This window comes from Dasypus novemcinctus, chromosome 14, assembly GCF_030445035.2.
Source record: "Dasypus novemcinctus isolate mDasNov1 chromosome 14, mDasNov1.1.hap2, whole genome shotgun sequence".
In the NCBI taxonomy this organism is placed as follows: Eukaryota; Metazoa; Chordata; class Mammalia; order Cingulata; family Dasypodidae; genus Dasypus; species Dasypus novemcinctus.
The window spans coordinates 2,682,897-2,700,488 of NC_080686.1; the positions used below are offsets into that span (position 1 = coordinate 2,682,897).

At 34.7% G+C, this 17,592-nt stretch overlaps 1 protein-coding gene across 5 annotated transcripts in view; it reads left to right on the forward strand.

Annotated features, from left to right (window-relative positions):
- Nucleotides 1-2,801: 2,801 nt before the first annotated feature.
- LOC101430177 (zinc finger protein 709-like) overlaps nt 2,802-17,592 on the forward strand; it is a 47,417-nt gene continuing 32,626 nt past the window's right edge. Inside the window, exons 1-3 of one of the 5 annotated variants that reach the window (XM_058275452.1) lie at nt 2,815-2,916; nt 5,049-5,089; nt 6,760-6,851. The gene's annotated coding sequence lies outside the window, so the exon portion shown is untranslated. Of the gene's footprint in view, nt 2,917-5,048; nt 5,090-6,759; nt 6,852-17,592 lie in introns of all 5 variants that reach the window. The other 4 variants (XM_058275454.1, XM_058275459.1, XM_058275453.2 and 1 more) reach the window with 4 other exon arrangements.

Below are 17,592 nucleotides of genomic sequence, written 5' to 3' on the forward strand. Positions count from 1 at the left end.
CCCTCTGGTTTATTGGATTTACCCTGGCCAGCTAACAGGGGGGTGAAGAAGGTCAACAACCACACCAGGGAGCCAAGGGTGCCTACAACTACAAGCAGGAGAACTGCATCCATCATCCATGTGGAATCTAAGCCCCCTCTCAATATAGAGGTGTAGTGGATGTAACCATCCCAGGGTCCACAGGATAGAGGAATAGAGAATGGATTAGAGTGGACTTACTGATATTCTACTATGGAACTATTATGATTAGCAATGGAAGAAAATGTATCATTGATATGAAAAAAGTGGCCATGGTAGCTGCTGAGGGTAGGGAAAGGGAAGAAAAGATATGATGTGGGGGCATTTTCAGGACTTGGAGTTGTCCTGGGTGGTACTGCAGGGACAGTTGCTGGACATTGTATGTCCTGCCATAGTCCACTGGGTGGACTGGGGGAAAGCGTAAACTACAATGTAAACCATTATCTATGTGGTGCAGCAGTGCTCCAAAATGTATTCACCAAATGCAATGAATATCCCATGATGATGAAAGAGGTTGTTGATATGGGAGGAGTGGAGTGAGGGGGATGGGGTGTATATGGGAGCTCATATTTTTTAATTTAACATTTAAAAAAATAAAGAGAAAAAAAAGATATAAAAGGGACCCAAATAGGAAAGGAAGAAGTAAAACTTTGACTATTCCACAATGATATGATCATATCTTAGAAAACCTTGAAAAATCCACAACAAAAACACTAGAACTAATAGATAATTTCAGCAGAATGGCAGATACAAGATTAATATGTAAAAAATAAAGAGTTTCTATATACTACTAATGAGCAAACTGAGGTGGAAATAAAGAAAAAATTTCCATTTACAATAATGACGATATCAAACTGCTACACATATCTTATACAAAAATTAACTGAAAATAGGGCAAGAACCTAAATGCATAAAATAGAACCATAAAGCTCCTAGAAGAAAATGTAGGGAAACAACTTTAAGATTTTGTGGGAAGTGGTGGTTTCTTGGAACTTGCACCCAAAACAGAAGGAATGAAAGAAAATTATTGATAAATAGGACTTAGGACTTCCTCAAAATGAAATATTTTTGAGTTTAAAACAATTTTTTAAAGAAGGTGAAAAGACAGTGAATTCAATGGAAGAAAACCTTGATTAACCACATATCCAACAAGAGTTTCATTTCCATGTATATAAAAGGAACACATAATCACAGAAAGAAAACATAATTTAAAAATGAGTAAAAGACTTGAATAGACATTTTTCCAAAGAGGAAATATAAATGGCCAAAATAGCTCTTGAAAAGATGCTCAGCATCACTAGCTATTAGGGAGGTGCCAATCAAAACTACAATAAGATAAGTTTTCATGCCTTACAGAATGTCAATTATTTTAAAAAACAAAACTATGGGTGCTGGAGAGGATGTCGAGAAATATGAACACAACTTAACTGTTCTTGGGAATTTAAATGGTGTTGCCTTTGTGAAGAATGATTTGGTGGTCCCTCAGGAAGCTAATTATGGAACTCCCCTATGATTCTGCAGTCCTACCACTAGGAATATATACAGAAGGACTGAAAGCAAGTGTGCTAAAAAGTATTGGACACCCATGTTCATAGTGTCATTACTCACAATTGCTGAAAGATGGAAACAGCTTAAATGCCAAATCAACCAATGAATGGATAACCAAAGGTGTCATATACATATAATTGAATAGTGTTCAGGTGTATCAAGAAATGAAATTGGGATGCATATGAAACAAGGAATAATCTTGAGTATAGTATGTTGAGTGAAATAAGACAGAAATGAAAGGATGAAGAAAATTGTATGATCTCACTGATATGGACGAAATACAATTAGTAAGCTAATGGAATTACACTATAGAGTATAGGTCAGTAGGAGACAGAATCGTGGTTAAGAAGGCGGAGCTGATATTGAATGTATGTAGAATGTTTAATAAGGTCAATTGTAAATATGTTGTAATGGTTAGAGTTGAGAGTAGCACATTATAACGACTATCACACACACTGCTTATTTATAACCTGGGATTGTAGTTGAAACATGTAGTCTAGGGAGGTTAATGTTACTTGAAAGACGGCTATAGGATAATCTGGGAGATGTACAAAATAGTGATTTTGGGGTAGATGGGGAGTATGGTTAATAATAGAAATACAAAAATGTACTTCAGTTACAAGTTGTTAAGAATCTGGTGATATTAATAAATAGGAAAAATACAACTAATATAATTAATAGATCATAGCTACCCGTAGTATTGCAATATTTTTGTAGGAAAGGTAAATTAGGTACTATATCAATGCTAAAGATAAAAAATATATGGTTTTAGTTTTATGAGATATGAATATGATTAACCATTTTTTTCTTAAATTTCTTCTTTAAGAAGGAGACATTGATCATGATATTTAACGAATTTCTATCTTTCTTAACACTGGAGAGACAATTGAGTTTGTTTTTAGGATTAAATAAGATTTTTTTTAGATTTTTTTAGATTAATGGTTCCGTAATTTGTTAATTAATTTTGTCTATTATTTTATTTTTGAAGTTGAGATAAAGTTAGAAAGAAATCAGTGACGGAGTGGATGTAGCTAAAGTTGCAGAGCTCCTTCTTCCCACGAACAATGTCCTGGATTCAATCCCTGGTACCTTTTAAAAACAAAACAAACAAATGAAAAAAAAACCAAACACCAATTCTCATTGGGATGCAGACACAGCTAAGGGGCTGAACGCTTGCCTTCAATGTACTAGGTCCTGTGCTCCATCTCTGGTACCTCTTTAAAAAAATTCAATAGTGGGGGTGACGTCATCAGCACAGCGACAGAAGCCATATCCTCAACAGATCCGCTGGAGGATGATAGAGATTGGAGGACTCCACGAATGCTGAATAGAAGAAAGAAAAAAAAGCAGGTAGGGAACTCCCATCCAGAACCTTCAAGTCGTCTTCCCTTCCCTCTTAACTGGTCCCGAGCAAAGCTCGGGGGTTCTCCAGAGGCAGAAAGCAGCCTGAATCCCTCTCACTGGAGAAACCGATTTTAGAGGAACTCACAGCAGTGAGTTGGAAACCCACACAGACACAGGCAAAGAGACTCAGTGCCGAAAACAAGCTGCTGAGGAGTGCTGAAAACAAAAGGGCTCCCATTTTGGGGGGCGGGGAGTAAAAGCATAGCTGAAGGACTGTGGCCAAGTGGTGCACTCACTCAATCCAGTCACTGTTGGTGGAATTCCTTAAATGCAGAACGGGGCTTTTCTGGGGGACTCACCTTTCTGAAATTACCCTCTCTAACTCTCAGATGCAAGATGACCTAGCAGGGAAGAGACTTGGGTGGAAAAACCTCACAGAGAAAAATGGAGTGGGAGGGTTGAAGTAAACTGCTGCTAGACGGGAGAGTCCCAGAAATGCAAAGTGTAGTAAAATGGGGCACTGTGTGAGGAAGAGAATTTAAACAAACCATAGGTGCTGGGGATAAAATTCTGCACAAAAACAAACAGAACAGATCAAGATTCCTGGAGAAGGAAGAGAGGAAAGGAGCTGGCAAGTTATGGCAGGTTATTATGTTTCAGGAGCATTTACAAGAGCTAGAAACTAAATTAAGCTTCAGTTTGCTGATGTTGAGCTGGGCATCTAGGGCCAGCTAAATTTATTTAACAGTTTTCCCCACTTGTATCTTGTTCTTAGCATTGAGATGGAGAAAGTGGCCATGGTAGCTGCTGAGGGTCGGGTGTGGGAAGAAGAGAAGTGATGTGGGGACATTTTCAGGACTTGGAGTTGTCCTGGGTGGTGCTGCAGGGACAGTTACTGGACATTGTATGTCCTCCCATGGCCCACTGGGTGGACTGGGGGAGAGTGTAAACTATAGTGTGGACCATTGGCCATGTGGTGCAGCAGTGCTCAGGGATGTATTCACCAAGGGCAGTGAATGTACCATGATGTTGGAAGAGGTTGTTGTGGGAAAAGTGGGATGAGGAGGGTGGGGGGATATATGGGGACCTCATTTTTTAAATGTAACATTGAAAAAAAAGACAATTTTTTAAAAAAATTTAAGGACTTGAGCCTATTTAGAGTTAAGGCCCAAGGTCTTGGAGTAGTACTTCAAGAGTGTTTTCATGTTGTGCTCATAGACTGTCATGATGTCAGTTTTTCCATGATCATCATTTTTATGTCATCCCTGACAAGAAAGAAGTCATTTACTGGATCACAAGTGGCTGGGGACACACATTCAAAACGCTTGAGAGAAAACAGTGCACCAGGGAGACCAAAATGAGTACTATGAGTGATGAAAGGCCCAAATGCCTACCTTATAGAATGCTCCTAAGCCCAGTATCCATGATTTGACCTAACTGAAATCAGTGCAATCAAATCAGGGTTTTAATGATGGTCTTATATGTTTAAACTGTATGGTTTATTTAATTATTCATGCCATTGTGTCTCAGATTCCCAAGAATTGTGTACCCAGGTACAACAGATGGTATTGGCAATGGCAAAAATGCCTTGTTTAAGCTTAGTAAAAAGTTTTGCAATGTTATTGTCTAGAACAAGTTTAATAAATTTAATGACTTGCTGTGCAGCTCTAGCTCTAACAGTAGATTCAGTAATTTCCCCAATTGTGATTGATAAATATCTAATCTTGTTTTCATCTGTGTTAAACCCAAGTTAAGGAAGCAGCAATCTGCCAAAAGAGGCAAACCAAAATCATAACTCCCTGGGTAAATCCTGTTTTGCCTGACACTGTAGATTGAGGGGAGTATTCCAGTGAGAAGTCTCTGATTTATTATAAATTCCTAAGGAACCACGAGAAGACCAAGCACACACTTCCCAGACGTTTATCAGCTATTAAGGTAATTTATTGCCCAGGCAAATATCTGATAAAATTTCCACAATAAAAATACTGTCTGGAAGAACAATATAACTTCAGTCAAGATGATCTTGTTTATAAATTCATTACTAGAAATGCTGTCTTTTGTCCTTATTATCCAAGAATCTGTGTTATTAACAGTGCAAATGAAGAGCTGACCAAATTTGTGCTGTCAATCTTTTGCAGACCCAGTATCTTAAACCTGAATGTGGACATGCAATGCTAAGGTAACTTATAGTTTGTGGGGCATGTGGGCTATTATTATTCTGTCATATCTTTATAATTCTGTCAACCAGTTATGTCTATACTGAGCAAAAGCAGGTTCTTTTCTTCCAATATACTTTAAAGATCAATTCCTGAGATGCTGGGGTTCCAAATGAGGAAATTTATTTGCTTAGCTAGCAAAGAGATCATTGGTCTAGCAAGGTCCCAAAAATCTGCCTCCTTGATTTTGAGGATTTAAGGTTTTATGGATTCAAACAGGGGCAGATAGAGTAGTTATAATCACAATAGTAAATATACACAAGTCCAGTCTTGAAATAATAAAAATGTAAGGTTAATTTAGAATAAAAACTATAAAAATAAGTATACATAAAAGTGAGGCTAGTTTGAAATAACCATAAAGAAGGGTGAGATTGATCTAGGCAGTTTCAGTAATTTCAGGTATTAGCTTTGGGCAATTCTATAATAAACTGATAAAATAAGGGGAAAAAAAGCATCTATGTAATGATTCAGTAATCATAAACTTTTGTTAATTCTTAATTCCTGTTTACAGGTCCAAGAAATCATGAAGCAGAATAAAGAGAGTCTTAAGTCTGGTATTTATATTTGATAGGAAACAAATGGTGCAATTTGATCCAAAGAGACAAGCATTTGGAATAAAAAATCTTGTCATGGGTAGAATAATGGGATCCTTTGTAATGTACATATATCAGGGCTTGTGGTAACAATTCCAACAATATGTAATGTTACCTCCTTTGAAATGTCCTTGGAGAAGCATACAATAGCATTGTCTTTCCAGGCCAGTGCAAGGACAAAGCATAAGAAAATATAAAGATTTTATGCATTATAAATTTTAGTAAGGTAGAGTCTTTGTATGGACTTGTTTATATTAGGAATTGATCTGTCACCTTGGGAATAAGTTGTTTACTTTGTGACTTTGTCTACTCCCCTTTCTGGTTAGTTTGATTTTTAAGTCTCCATAAGTAGTCCCGGAGTCTGATGGAACTTTTTTAGTTGAGTAATGTGGACCCATGGTTCAACACTGTATAATTAAGTTGCATTATCAGAAGTTAGGAGTGCTTGGCAGAGTTCCTTTTAAAGAGGATCTAGGGGTGTCTGTTGTCTGTCATTTCCAGTAGACCCATTATCCTGATGACAGATTATGCTTAGTGGAGTGTCTGTCATGTGAGACAGGAAAGGTATCCCTTACTTGTTGAAGATAATTTTTGGCATAACACTTTAAGGATTTGCAAATTGGGTTATTTCATGGTGTGACAATAAGTGATCAGTTCTCAATTTATGCCCAGAGGTAAGTTTGCTAGGAACAATTTCATATGGGGATAATTTGTGTTTTCCAAAAGGAATGCTATGAATAAACAGATGGCTAAAGGTAAAATTTTGAGACAGGAAGTACTAGGTTCTTCAGTTAATTTATTCAATATTGATTTAAGTTTATAATTACAGCTGTTTTAGTAGGGGCTGTTTTCACATAAAAATGTGCAAGTGCCATTTAAAATATATTTTGTGTTAGCATTTATCTTAACAATGACAACAGAAGATAAGAGTAAAATGTCATACAGGAGATAATTTACTTGTTCACAATTTTCCACTAGCATACCAGAAGTGAGGAACCCACTTTGCTTCCATAGCATGAAATAATTCTGTATGTTAACAGGATTTCCTTCTGATCAAAAGCAAGTTTGGGTAAAAGCACAGAGTTCATCCTTTATGGCAGAAGAAAACTGTAAAGACTACCTTATTCAATCGGTAGGTGGTATATAGCCTGTTTGGAACATACCATTAAAATTTATAGCATAAAAAACATTAATAAATAGATTGACATCTGGGTTGATCATTAGAACGTGTATGGAGTCATTCATTTTGAAGTTACCAATTTACAGTCATGGTTATCCCCTCATTGGATGAAGGTAGCAGAGTAGCAGGGTTAAGAACATTGAGGCATTTTAGGTGAATAGAAGGATCTCATAAGAAGTTGGTTTTCTGGAGGAAAAATGTTAGTTAAGCTTGCTGAGGCTTTGACGAATTTGGCAGTTTCTGCTGATGCTTTAACACAATTTGAGTAAGCCCAGACAACTGCATCAAGGTGGGGACTTTAATATGCAATAGATTTGTGGTTTCCCCTGTATTCTTGAATTAACATCACTGAGACGTGGTTATATAATCATATACTCCAATTACCTCATGTTAACAAGGAAAACAGATTCTGATTGAATGTAGGAAACTATAGTACCATAAATTTAAGAATATTAAGAGTTTTCAAATGCTGGAGGGGTCAGGCAAGAAAATAAAGATGAATGTTTTACAAATTATAGATAGCTTAATTCAGTAAAGGATCCCTTGTATCTAGAGAATAGAAAAATAAAATATTTGCAATAATCCAAAGAAAACTATGATCATTCTTTATCAGTTCATTTAGCCCTAAGTAATTAATCGCTTCACTAAATTTTTGTTATCCAGCTCATGAACCTATGAGTTCTTCACTAAAATTCTGAAGATCTTGACTCAGTACAGTGGTGTGCTCTCAATCTTATTTAAGGAATGTCTTTAGAAGCTGATGCCTCAGAGTACTTGGCATAGGTCTCTGAGACAGTCCTTAATGTTGAAGGTGAAGCACACTGGCCTGTAGCTGATTCCAAGTGTTTTCAGGGACGCATCAGAATAAAAACTATCTATAGATGACGGAAAACTTAAAATGTCCATGAACTTATTGCTGTTTTACAAAAGTTAACAATCAGATGAGTGTTCATAAAACATTGTTTTAAGAATAACAGAACTTATAACCAAAAATACTATTGTCTAATATCACATTTATCAATACTTGGACAACTCATGGACAGTGAGGATGCTGATAAGTCTCAAAGAACTTTATATAATTATAGAAATGTTTATATTAATAATGTTTTTTGAGGATACTGTGGTGGGAATTGAACCCAGGACCTTGAATATGGGAAGCCTGTTCTCAACAACTGACCCACATCAGCTCTCCTATATTAATAACATTTATACTGTAATTTAACAGAAACTTACAAAATCCTTTCTTATTGGATAACACTTTCTATGCTCCTGATAATCTATCAAATAAAACTAACTAGTTTATCAACTCTCTTTTTACAAGATTAAAGAAAAATTCCTTTGTGATTTTCCAAGGGCTCTCTGTAAAATCCCAATGAAAGTTTAAGATCAAGAAGATAGTATTTATGGTTAAATTTTTGAAAAGAAACTATCAAAAGTTATCAGGTTTTAACATTTAGTTAAATAGGATCATGGGAAAATGTGAAACAATATCTAGTTCCTTACTTAATGAAAGTGACAAAATATTTTTAAAAATAAGGAGGGGAGGTAGCATGATGGTAAAAAAATTACTTCAAAAGAGAGCTGTTCTCTAAAACAATTAAAAGATGATTATATAAAGAATACATAGCACAGATTTTTCAAAGTTAAAAAATCTTTCCCTCTAAATGGGTTACTCAGATATTTTAGAAAAATCTTTTATTAATTCTCATTAAGAGCAGACCAATAATCCAAGGATACTTTGTCATTGTAATGGAAAGAAAATCAAATACTAGTTTTGCATGAATATACTGTCTGTTAATAAAAGTCTTAAAAATCTGATAAACCTATCAAATCTTATTTGTTTGTTTATTTATTTATTTATTTATTTCTCTCCCCTTTCCCGCCCCAGTTCAGTTGTCTGTTCTCTGTGTCTATTTACTGCGTCTTCTTTGTCTGCTTCTGTTGTGAGCGGCATGGGAATCTGTTTCTTTTTGTTGCGTCATCTTGTTGTGACGGCTTTCCGTGTGTGTGGCACCATTCCTGGGCAGGCTGCACTTTCTTTCATGCTGGGTGGTTCTCCTATTGGGGCTCACTCCTTGTGCGTGGGACTCCCCTACACAGGGGACACCGCTACATGGCACAGCACTCCTTGCGTGCATCAGCACTGCTCATGGGTCAGCTCCACACGGGTTGAGGAGGCCCTGGGGTTTGAACTGGGGACCTCCCATGTGGGAGGCGGATGCCCTAACCACTGGGCCAAGTCCTCAGTCAAACCTATCAAATCTTAACCACTCTTGATCTTGACAGATAGAATCCCTTTTCTGAAAACATTCTACAACTTTCTATATCCAGGAATGATAAACATATTCCTGTAACAAACTGTCATTTTATTTTAAGACAAAACTGTTTTCCATTCCCTTAACAAAATACATCCTCCATACCTTACATATTTGTTATCAAAAAGATCATGTAAACTGCCTTCAACACAACATTCTTCAAAACTCAATTTACATTTTTTGATCATCTTAAGGATCTAGTAAATATCTATATTATTTTATTAGAACACTGCATATATTTAGGAAGAACACACCAAGCTAGAATAAAATTGCATGCTTATATTCTGCTTAATATTGATAATTCCAAATACATAGCAATTTTATTTAGATAATAATATTCAATCAGACCTAGTTGCCTAGGTTTTACATGAATTATGTGAACTTTATTTTTTTTCAAAAGTTTTATGCATTCTCTGTTTTCACTGTAAATATTAGAAGTTTGTTTTTCTTAATTTCTGGAATTATGAAAGTATTAATTTATGAATAAATGTTTGTTTATCTTTAAGCCAACTTGAATAGAAAACTTTAAAGAAATTTCTCAAATTACTTTGGTAATACTATTTGGAGTTAGGAAAATGACATAAATTAAACCTACAGACAGACACAAATAGCTTATAACTTCAATTAAAAATAATTTAGCTATTTGTCAGACATAAAAAAAAAGAAATCCTGAGTTTACAATTTCTCATTTGCCTTTTCCAAAGATTTCTTTAATGGAACTATTTTAAATCTTGTATTATATTAGTAAATTCTTAGTACCAATTCACATAGGCATTCCATTCATCTGTTTACTTTTGGAGGTGATTTTTTAAAGTGATGAGTAATTTTTCTAATTGGATATTTTCCAAAATTAACTCCAAAATTCCAGGTTGTCTTGGTGAGATTTTGCCATTTTGTTAGATTGATACAACTTCCAACCCTATAAATTTTAAACTTGTAAAATGCCAGTATGCCAGAATGTAGAGAATAAAAGTTTTAGATAAACATGAAGATCCCATTTTTATCATTTCATTTTTTACCTTGTGCGCAGGACAAAGAAACTAGTAGTTGCAGAAATGAAACTGTTCTGTAAAAGAAGGCTAGGGACTCAGGCTCAAAATTTGAAATTTTTCATCAATAAAATTAACCCACTCACCTTTGGACTGACAGCTAATGAGATCAAAAGGCTCAAACAAAATAGTGGAGCTCAGATCTGATAGGAACTCATCCATGAGCATTGGAGTTGGTGGGGAGAAAAGAAAACACAAAGGGTTCAGCAGGTGATTTGTCTGTCTTCCTGACTCCAGAGACATTAGCAGTCAAATTTGGATCCTCTCCTCATAGACAAAATTGCCCAAAAAACCCAAAAAATAAAAAATAAATTAATTTTATGGATTTCATGTCTTTTTAAAACAATTCATGAATTGGACAATTTACAGTCTCTAAAATGTTAGAAGAGTGAGAGCAAAAAGACTTCTATAAAAAGGACAAGAAAGTCTTAAAGAAAATAATCTTATTGGTAAGATAGTTTTCCTTACTTGACTTAACCTTGACTTAGAGGAACTAAACTACAAAGAAAAAGGGAGCTGTTGAGTGTTGATTCGTCATTCTCAGGATTCAGGTTCTGGAAAAGGAGCACTTACAGAGACAGGAACTTAAGCTTTGGTTTGCTAACACGGGGCTTAGAATGAGGGACTCACACCTATGCAACTTATGTATCACTCCTAGGCTTATATATCTTGTTTTGACAATAAAAATCTTACTTTCTCAAAAGAAATTAGAATAATTTCCACAATTATTCAACAAAACATATATTAAAGTACCATACCCTGAAAAAAAATCTACTTTTAAAGAACTCATTGACCAACCATACTAATTGTTTCATACAATAAAATGAAGGAAAACTGAAAGGGACAACCAATACTCTCTATTCAAAAAGTAATAAAACCAAAAAATAGCATGAACCTTGGAAACTATAATCTATGAACTGTAATTAAGGAGAAAACCCTTTTAAATAACTTTGGCACAAATTAAAAAGTACATTATGAGCACATAAAGTACATATGTTTGCTGGTTATAGTTTGGCTTAGAGAGAGACCACATTTTGAGCAAAAATGAAATTTTCAGGAGGTAACTCTTAGGCATTCTGGAATACTAGGCTAAGTTTCCATTTGAAGAGTAAAGGTTCATAAGCACAGTCATCAATATCAAGGGCCCGTCAATGGATCATCATCCTTCAGTAGCCATTGTCTGTACTTGGGGGATTCTTGCTGTTCCATTAGAGAATGTGGCAGAGCACCCCAGGATAGGAATTCCATATTCTTTTGGTTATTCTGTAACTCTCCACCCACCATGACATTGCCCCATGAACTTTTGAACACATTTATATACCTTATATGTATGCCCAGGTAAACCTCCTCCCTTGTATCCCCACACACACAAATGATCCTTCCCTGGTACAGTTCAGAGCATTTTTATCAGCTCCAAAGGAAACCTTATACATACAAAAGGAGATATTCCACATTCCTCACTCCTGTCAATACCTTCCAACCATTAATCATCTATCTTTATTGATTTTCCTATTCTGGATATTGCATATAAATGAAATCCTTTAAAAATGTGACCTTTTGTATCTGGCTTAAGTTTCTGAAAACACTTAAGCTTATTTTCAAGTCTTTTCCATGGTGTAGTTTATACAATTCATTCCATTTTAACTGAAAAACTTCTAATGTGGATATAACACATATTGGTTATCCATTCATTAGGTGATAGATATTTGGGTTGTTGCCACCTGTTATTGAAAATAATTCTGATATGAACATTTGTATACAATTACTTGAATATCTTCCTTCAATTTTGGGGGTATATGTCAAGGAAGGGAATCATGAGATTATAGGCCAATTCAGTGTGTATCATATCAAGGAGCTGTATAAATATTTTCCACAGTGGTTGCACCATTGTACATACCTACCAGCTATGTACAAGGATTCCAATTTCTCCACATCCTCACCAACAGTTATTTTAGACTTTTCCAAAAACCATAACCATCCCAGCAGGTTTGAAGTGATATCAGATTGTGGTGTTGATTAGTGTTTACCTAATAGCTAAAGATATTGAGCATCACTTCATGTGCTTTTAGCCAATTGCATATATTCCTTGAAGATATGACTATTCAAGATACTTTACTCATTTTTAACTATATTATTTGTCTTTATGTTAAATGGTAAGGGATTTTTAAAATATACATTCTGGATATTAGGCCCTTCTCAGATATGATTGGGAAATATTTTCTCCCTTTCTGTAGGTTATCTTTAAACTTTCTTGAATGCATCCTTTGATGTAAAAGTTTTAAATTTTTGTGAAATACAATGTCTATTTTTCCTTTTGTCTTCATGATTTTAATGTAATATCTAAGCATTAATTGCTACATCCAAAGTAATGAAAAAGTATTTACAAGTAAATACTCTGTATTTACTTGTTGGAGTGATAAAGTTTTGCTTTTACATTTACCTCCCTAAGTAACTTAATTTTTTGTAAATATTGTCAGGTAAAGATAAAAGTTCATGCTTTGCTTGTGCTTATCTAGTTGTTCCACCACCATAAGGTGAAGACTCTGTTCTTTCCTGAATATAAGACCTTGGTGACATGTATGTTGGAATTAATTGATCATGGATATATGGATTTATTTCTGAAGTATCAATTCTATTTCATTGTTTTAGGTGTTTATCTTTTTGCCAGTATCATACTGTTTTAATGACTATATTTGTTTATGCTTTTTAAATTGTATTTTTAAAGAAGGTTTAGATTGCATAAATGTTACATAAAAAATATACCATATGCTTCATCCCTGCACCCACATTTTCCCACAGTAACAACATCTTTCATTACTGTGGTACATTTGTTACAATTGATGATCACATATTGAAGCATTCCTACTAACCATGGGCTACAGTTTACATTGTAATTTACACTGTCCCACATAAATTTGTAGGTTATGGCAAAATATACAATCGCTGTATCCATTAATGCAGTGTCATGCCGGACAACTCCAATGTCCTAAAAATGCCCGCATTTTACACCTCCTATTCCCTCTCTCATCTCTCAGAACCTCTCATGATCACCACTGCCTTTATATCAGTGATGAAAGTTCTTCCATTCCTGAAATAATAATGTCTATAGCAGAATAATATTAAGTCTACTTCAGTCTATTGTTCATTCCCCAATCTTGAGGATTTTGGGATAGTGATACCCACTCTGCTTCTAATTGAGAGTGAGCTTAGAACCCATAGAGGAGGTTGAAGGAACTATCTTGCTTGCAATTGCAGGCACTCTTTGTTCCTTGGAATGGGCATTGTCCATCAACATCTCCTTGTTTTCCTGCATGGTTCCAATGACTGGAGAGTAGGTGTTGCAACTCTGTTGAAATTCAGGGCTCAACTGACACAGGGAGGGAACAAAGATTGTCACTTGAATATGTATTTTTCAAGTATAGTGCTAATTATGAGTTCAAATTAAAGGTGCAGAAGAGCCAGGTGTAGAGAACCTATAAATGAGTTTAATTCTTTTACACTGGGTAGCATAAACTCCAAAGTAAAGCCAACTGACAGTATGCCAAATTCCTGAGCTGTCTGTCCTGCTTGCAGATTCTGGATGTCTCTAGAGTCTCAGGAGCCCTGTTATAGAGGCACTGTTTACTGTGGCATTCAATGGGATCCTGCTGAGATTTGCCTAAGTGTAACCCCTGGAATGACTTCCCAACTTACTTTTTGAATCATACTACAAAGCTGCAGTGGTTAAAATGTCATAGTATTGGCACAAAGATAGACATACTGACCAATGGAACAGAACTGAGAGTTCTGATATAGATCCTCACATAAACAGCCAACTGATACTCAATAAGGCCACTAAGTCCACTCAACTGAGGCTTGGAGAACTGGATATCCATATTCAAAACAATGGCAGACGATCTCATGCCCTATGCAAAATTAACTCAAGATGGATCAAAGATCTAAATATAAGATCCAAGACCATAAAGTTCCTGGAAGATAATGTAGGGAAGCATCTGCAAGATCTTGCAATAGGAAATGATTTCATAAAGTTTACACCCAAAGCAAAATCAATGAAAGAAACAAATAGATAAATGGGACCTCCTCAAAATTAAAATTTTTGTACTCCAAAGGAGTTTGCCAAGAAAGTGAAAAGGAACCCACTCAATGGGAGAAAATATTTGGGTACCAGCTGTTAAAATCTGATAGGGGCCTAATATCCAGCATATATAAAGAAGTCCTACATCTTGAAAATAAAGACAAACAACCCATTTAAAAAATGGTCAAGTGATTTGAATGGACACTTCTTCAAAGAAGAAATACGTATGGCTCTAATGAAAAGATGCTCAACATCACTAGCTATTAGAGAAATGGAAACTAAAACTACCATGAGATATCATCTTATATCGGTTAGACTGGTGGCTATTCTTGTATTGTGCTTTGAAATATAGAATTGGATATCGTCTAGTTTTGTGCTTCTTTTTCAGTATAATTTTATATGTTCAGGGTCTCTTTATAATTCCATAATTTCAAGGATAAGTTCTTGAAATTACGGAATTATAAAAATGGGCAATGAGATTTTGATAGGTATTGCATTGTATTAAATATTTTTGGGGAGAGATTTGCCACCTAAACTATATTAAATCTCCCATTCCATTAAATGGGATTTCTTTCCACTTATTTAGGTCCTCTTTAATTTATTTAACAATATTTTATAGATAACTATGCAAGTCTTGTGTGAGTTGGTTAAAATTATTCATAGCAATTGTATTATTTTTGATGCCTCTGGAAATTATTTTTTTCTTAATTTTCCTTTTGATTCCTCACAATATGTTTTTCTAAATACAACTCATTTATGCATGTTAATTTTTTAACCTGCAACTTTACTACATTTCTTTGTCAGCTCTAATAGTTAGGGTGTGTGTGTGTGTGCGTGAATGTAAATAGATATATGTAGGTGTGGGTGCTTCATATAAGATCCTTCATCTTAGAATAGAGATAATTTTACTTCTTTTTCTAATATATATTTTTATTAGAGTGGTTGTGGAATTACAAAACAGTCATGGATATTTGTGGAATTCCCAGACAACAACTCTCTACCAACAAACTACATTGTTGTCGAACATTTGTTACAAATTATGAGATAATGTCATCAGACTATGTATTTTGTACATTTTTTCCATACCCCCATTTTTAGTACAGTACATCTTGGCATTGATGCAGCAAGAATATTATAGCACTGCTGTTAACTGTAGTCCATAAGTTACATAATTGTATTTTCCCCATTCTTTGCCACCTTGCAATAGTGATGTATATTTGTACTATTTCATAGAAGGGCATTTTGTATTTGTACTGTTAATCATAATTCACATCCACCTCTGGGTTCACTATGTTATTCATCCACTAGATTATTCTCTAGCTTTCTTTCAGCTGACATTTACATCCCAAGAATACCCTTTTGAGCCACAATCCTGTTTATAGACCAGCTGCATTAGTTCTACTCACTATAATGTTACCATCAACTTTATCCACATTCACACTTTTACAGTCAGTTAATTAAAACTTCCACATATATTATCAATACACCTTCTCATCCCTCTGCTTATGTCCTAATAACCTATACTATAGGTTTTAACTCCATGCATATATTCTTTGTGTATCATTCATATTAGTGAGACTCAGATCAGGAACAAGGCAAGGATGCCATTGACAACATCATTATTCAAAATTATGCTAGAAGTTCTAGTAAAAGCAATCAGACTAGATAAAGAAATAAAAGACACCCAGATAGGAAAGGAAGAAGTAAAACTTGCACTATTCACTTATGATATAATCCTATGTGTAGAAAACCCTGAAAAATCCACAACAAAGCTACTAGAACTAATAGATGAGTTGAGCAAAATGGTGGGCTACTAGATGAATACACAAAAATCAATAGCGTTTCTTCACTATAGATGTGCAATCTGTGAAGATCAGAAAAATAATTTCATTATATTACTGACTACAACAATCAAGTATTTAGGAATAAACATAACCAAGCATATGTAGTCCCTGTATTCAGAAAACTACAACATTTGTAAAAGAATCAAAAGATACCTTAAATAAATGGAAGGCTATTCTATGTTCATGGATTGGAAGACTAAATACCATTGAGATGTCAGTTCTACCCATACTGATTTACAGATCCAATGCAATCACAATATAAATCTCAACAGCCATTTTTGCATAAATGGAAATTTATCTGGAAGGGTAAATTGTCCCAAATAGCCAAAAATGTCTTAAAAAGGAATAACAAATTTGAAGGACTCTGATTTCCTGCCTTTAAACATATTACTTAGCTATAAGTGTAAAAACAGCATGATACTGGCATAAAGACAGACACCTTGACCAATGAAACCAAATTGAGAACCCAGACATAGACCCTCATATCTATAGTCAAGTGATTTTTATCAAGGCTGACAAGTCCTCCCTTCTGGGCCAGAAGAGTCTATTAAAAAATGATGCTGAGAGAACTGGATAGCCATATCAAAGAAAGAAAGAGGAGCCTTCACTCACACCTTATACAGCTGAATTTTTTAATAAAAGGAAATTTTCATATATATCAGTATACGTTTATATGTGTCTCAATATTTTTAAATATTTGCAAAACTATATTCATATTTTAAAAATCCACTAAAATTAGGAAATTCGTAAAAAGTGAAATCCTTCAGGTCCATTCAAATATAAATTCAAATTCTTAGTAAGAAAACCATAAACTTGCATAGTACTCTATTGTAAGTACGTAAATTTAATTTTCGCTGCAAAAACAAAGTTCTTAAGCCAACTTCTCATTTTATTTTATGAAAGGCAATAATAATAAAATGTGGTAGAAAGTACTATATTGTTTCTGCACTAACACTGCCCACATACATGCTCCATCTCACTAACCTGTTTCATTTTTGTCACATTAATATCAATTATATATTTTCATATTTCTTCATTTTCAAAAAAATTTTGATACATATTAATAAAGTATAAATTCATCCAAAGTGTACAATCAGTGGTATTCCGTACAATCACATAATTGTGCATTCAATCAATTCAGTTTTAAAGCATTTCATTATTCCAGAAATAATACAAAAGCCAACCTACCAAACAAAGCGAATCACCTCTTAATCTCTCCATTCTTCCCCTTCTATACATAGCTGTTATCTTGTTTCCTTCTCTCTAGTATATATGTAATTATATTTTGTAGAACAGTCATATATGCAGTAACACCCACAATTGCATTTTACATGAGGTTTCATTATATATACAGTCCTGTGTTACATTTTTTAGCTTTCCTTCCAATAGTATACATGGCCTTACACTTTC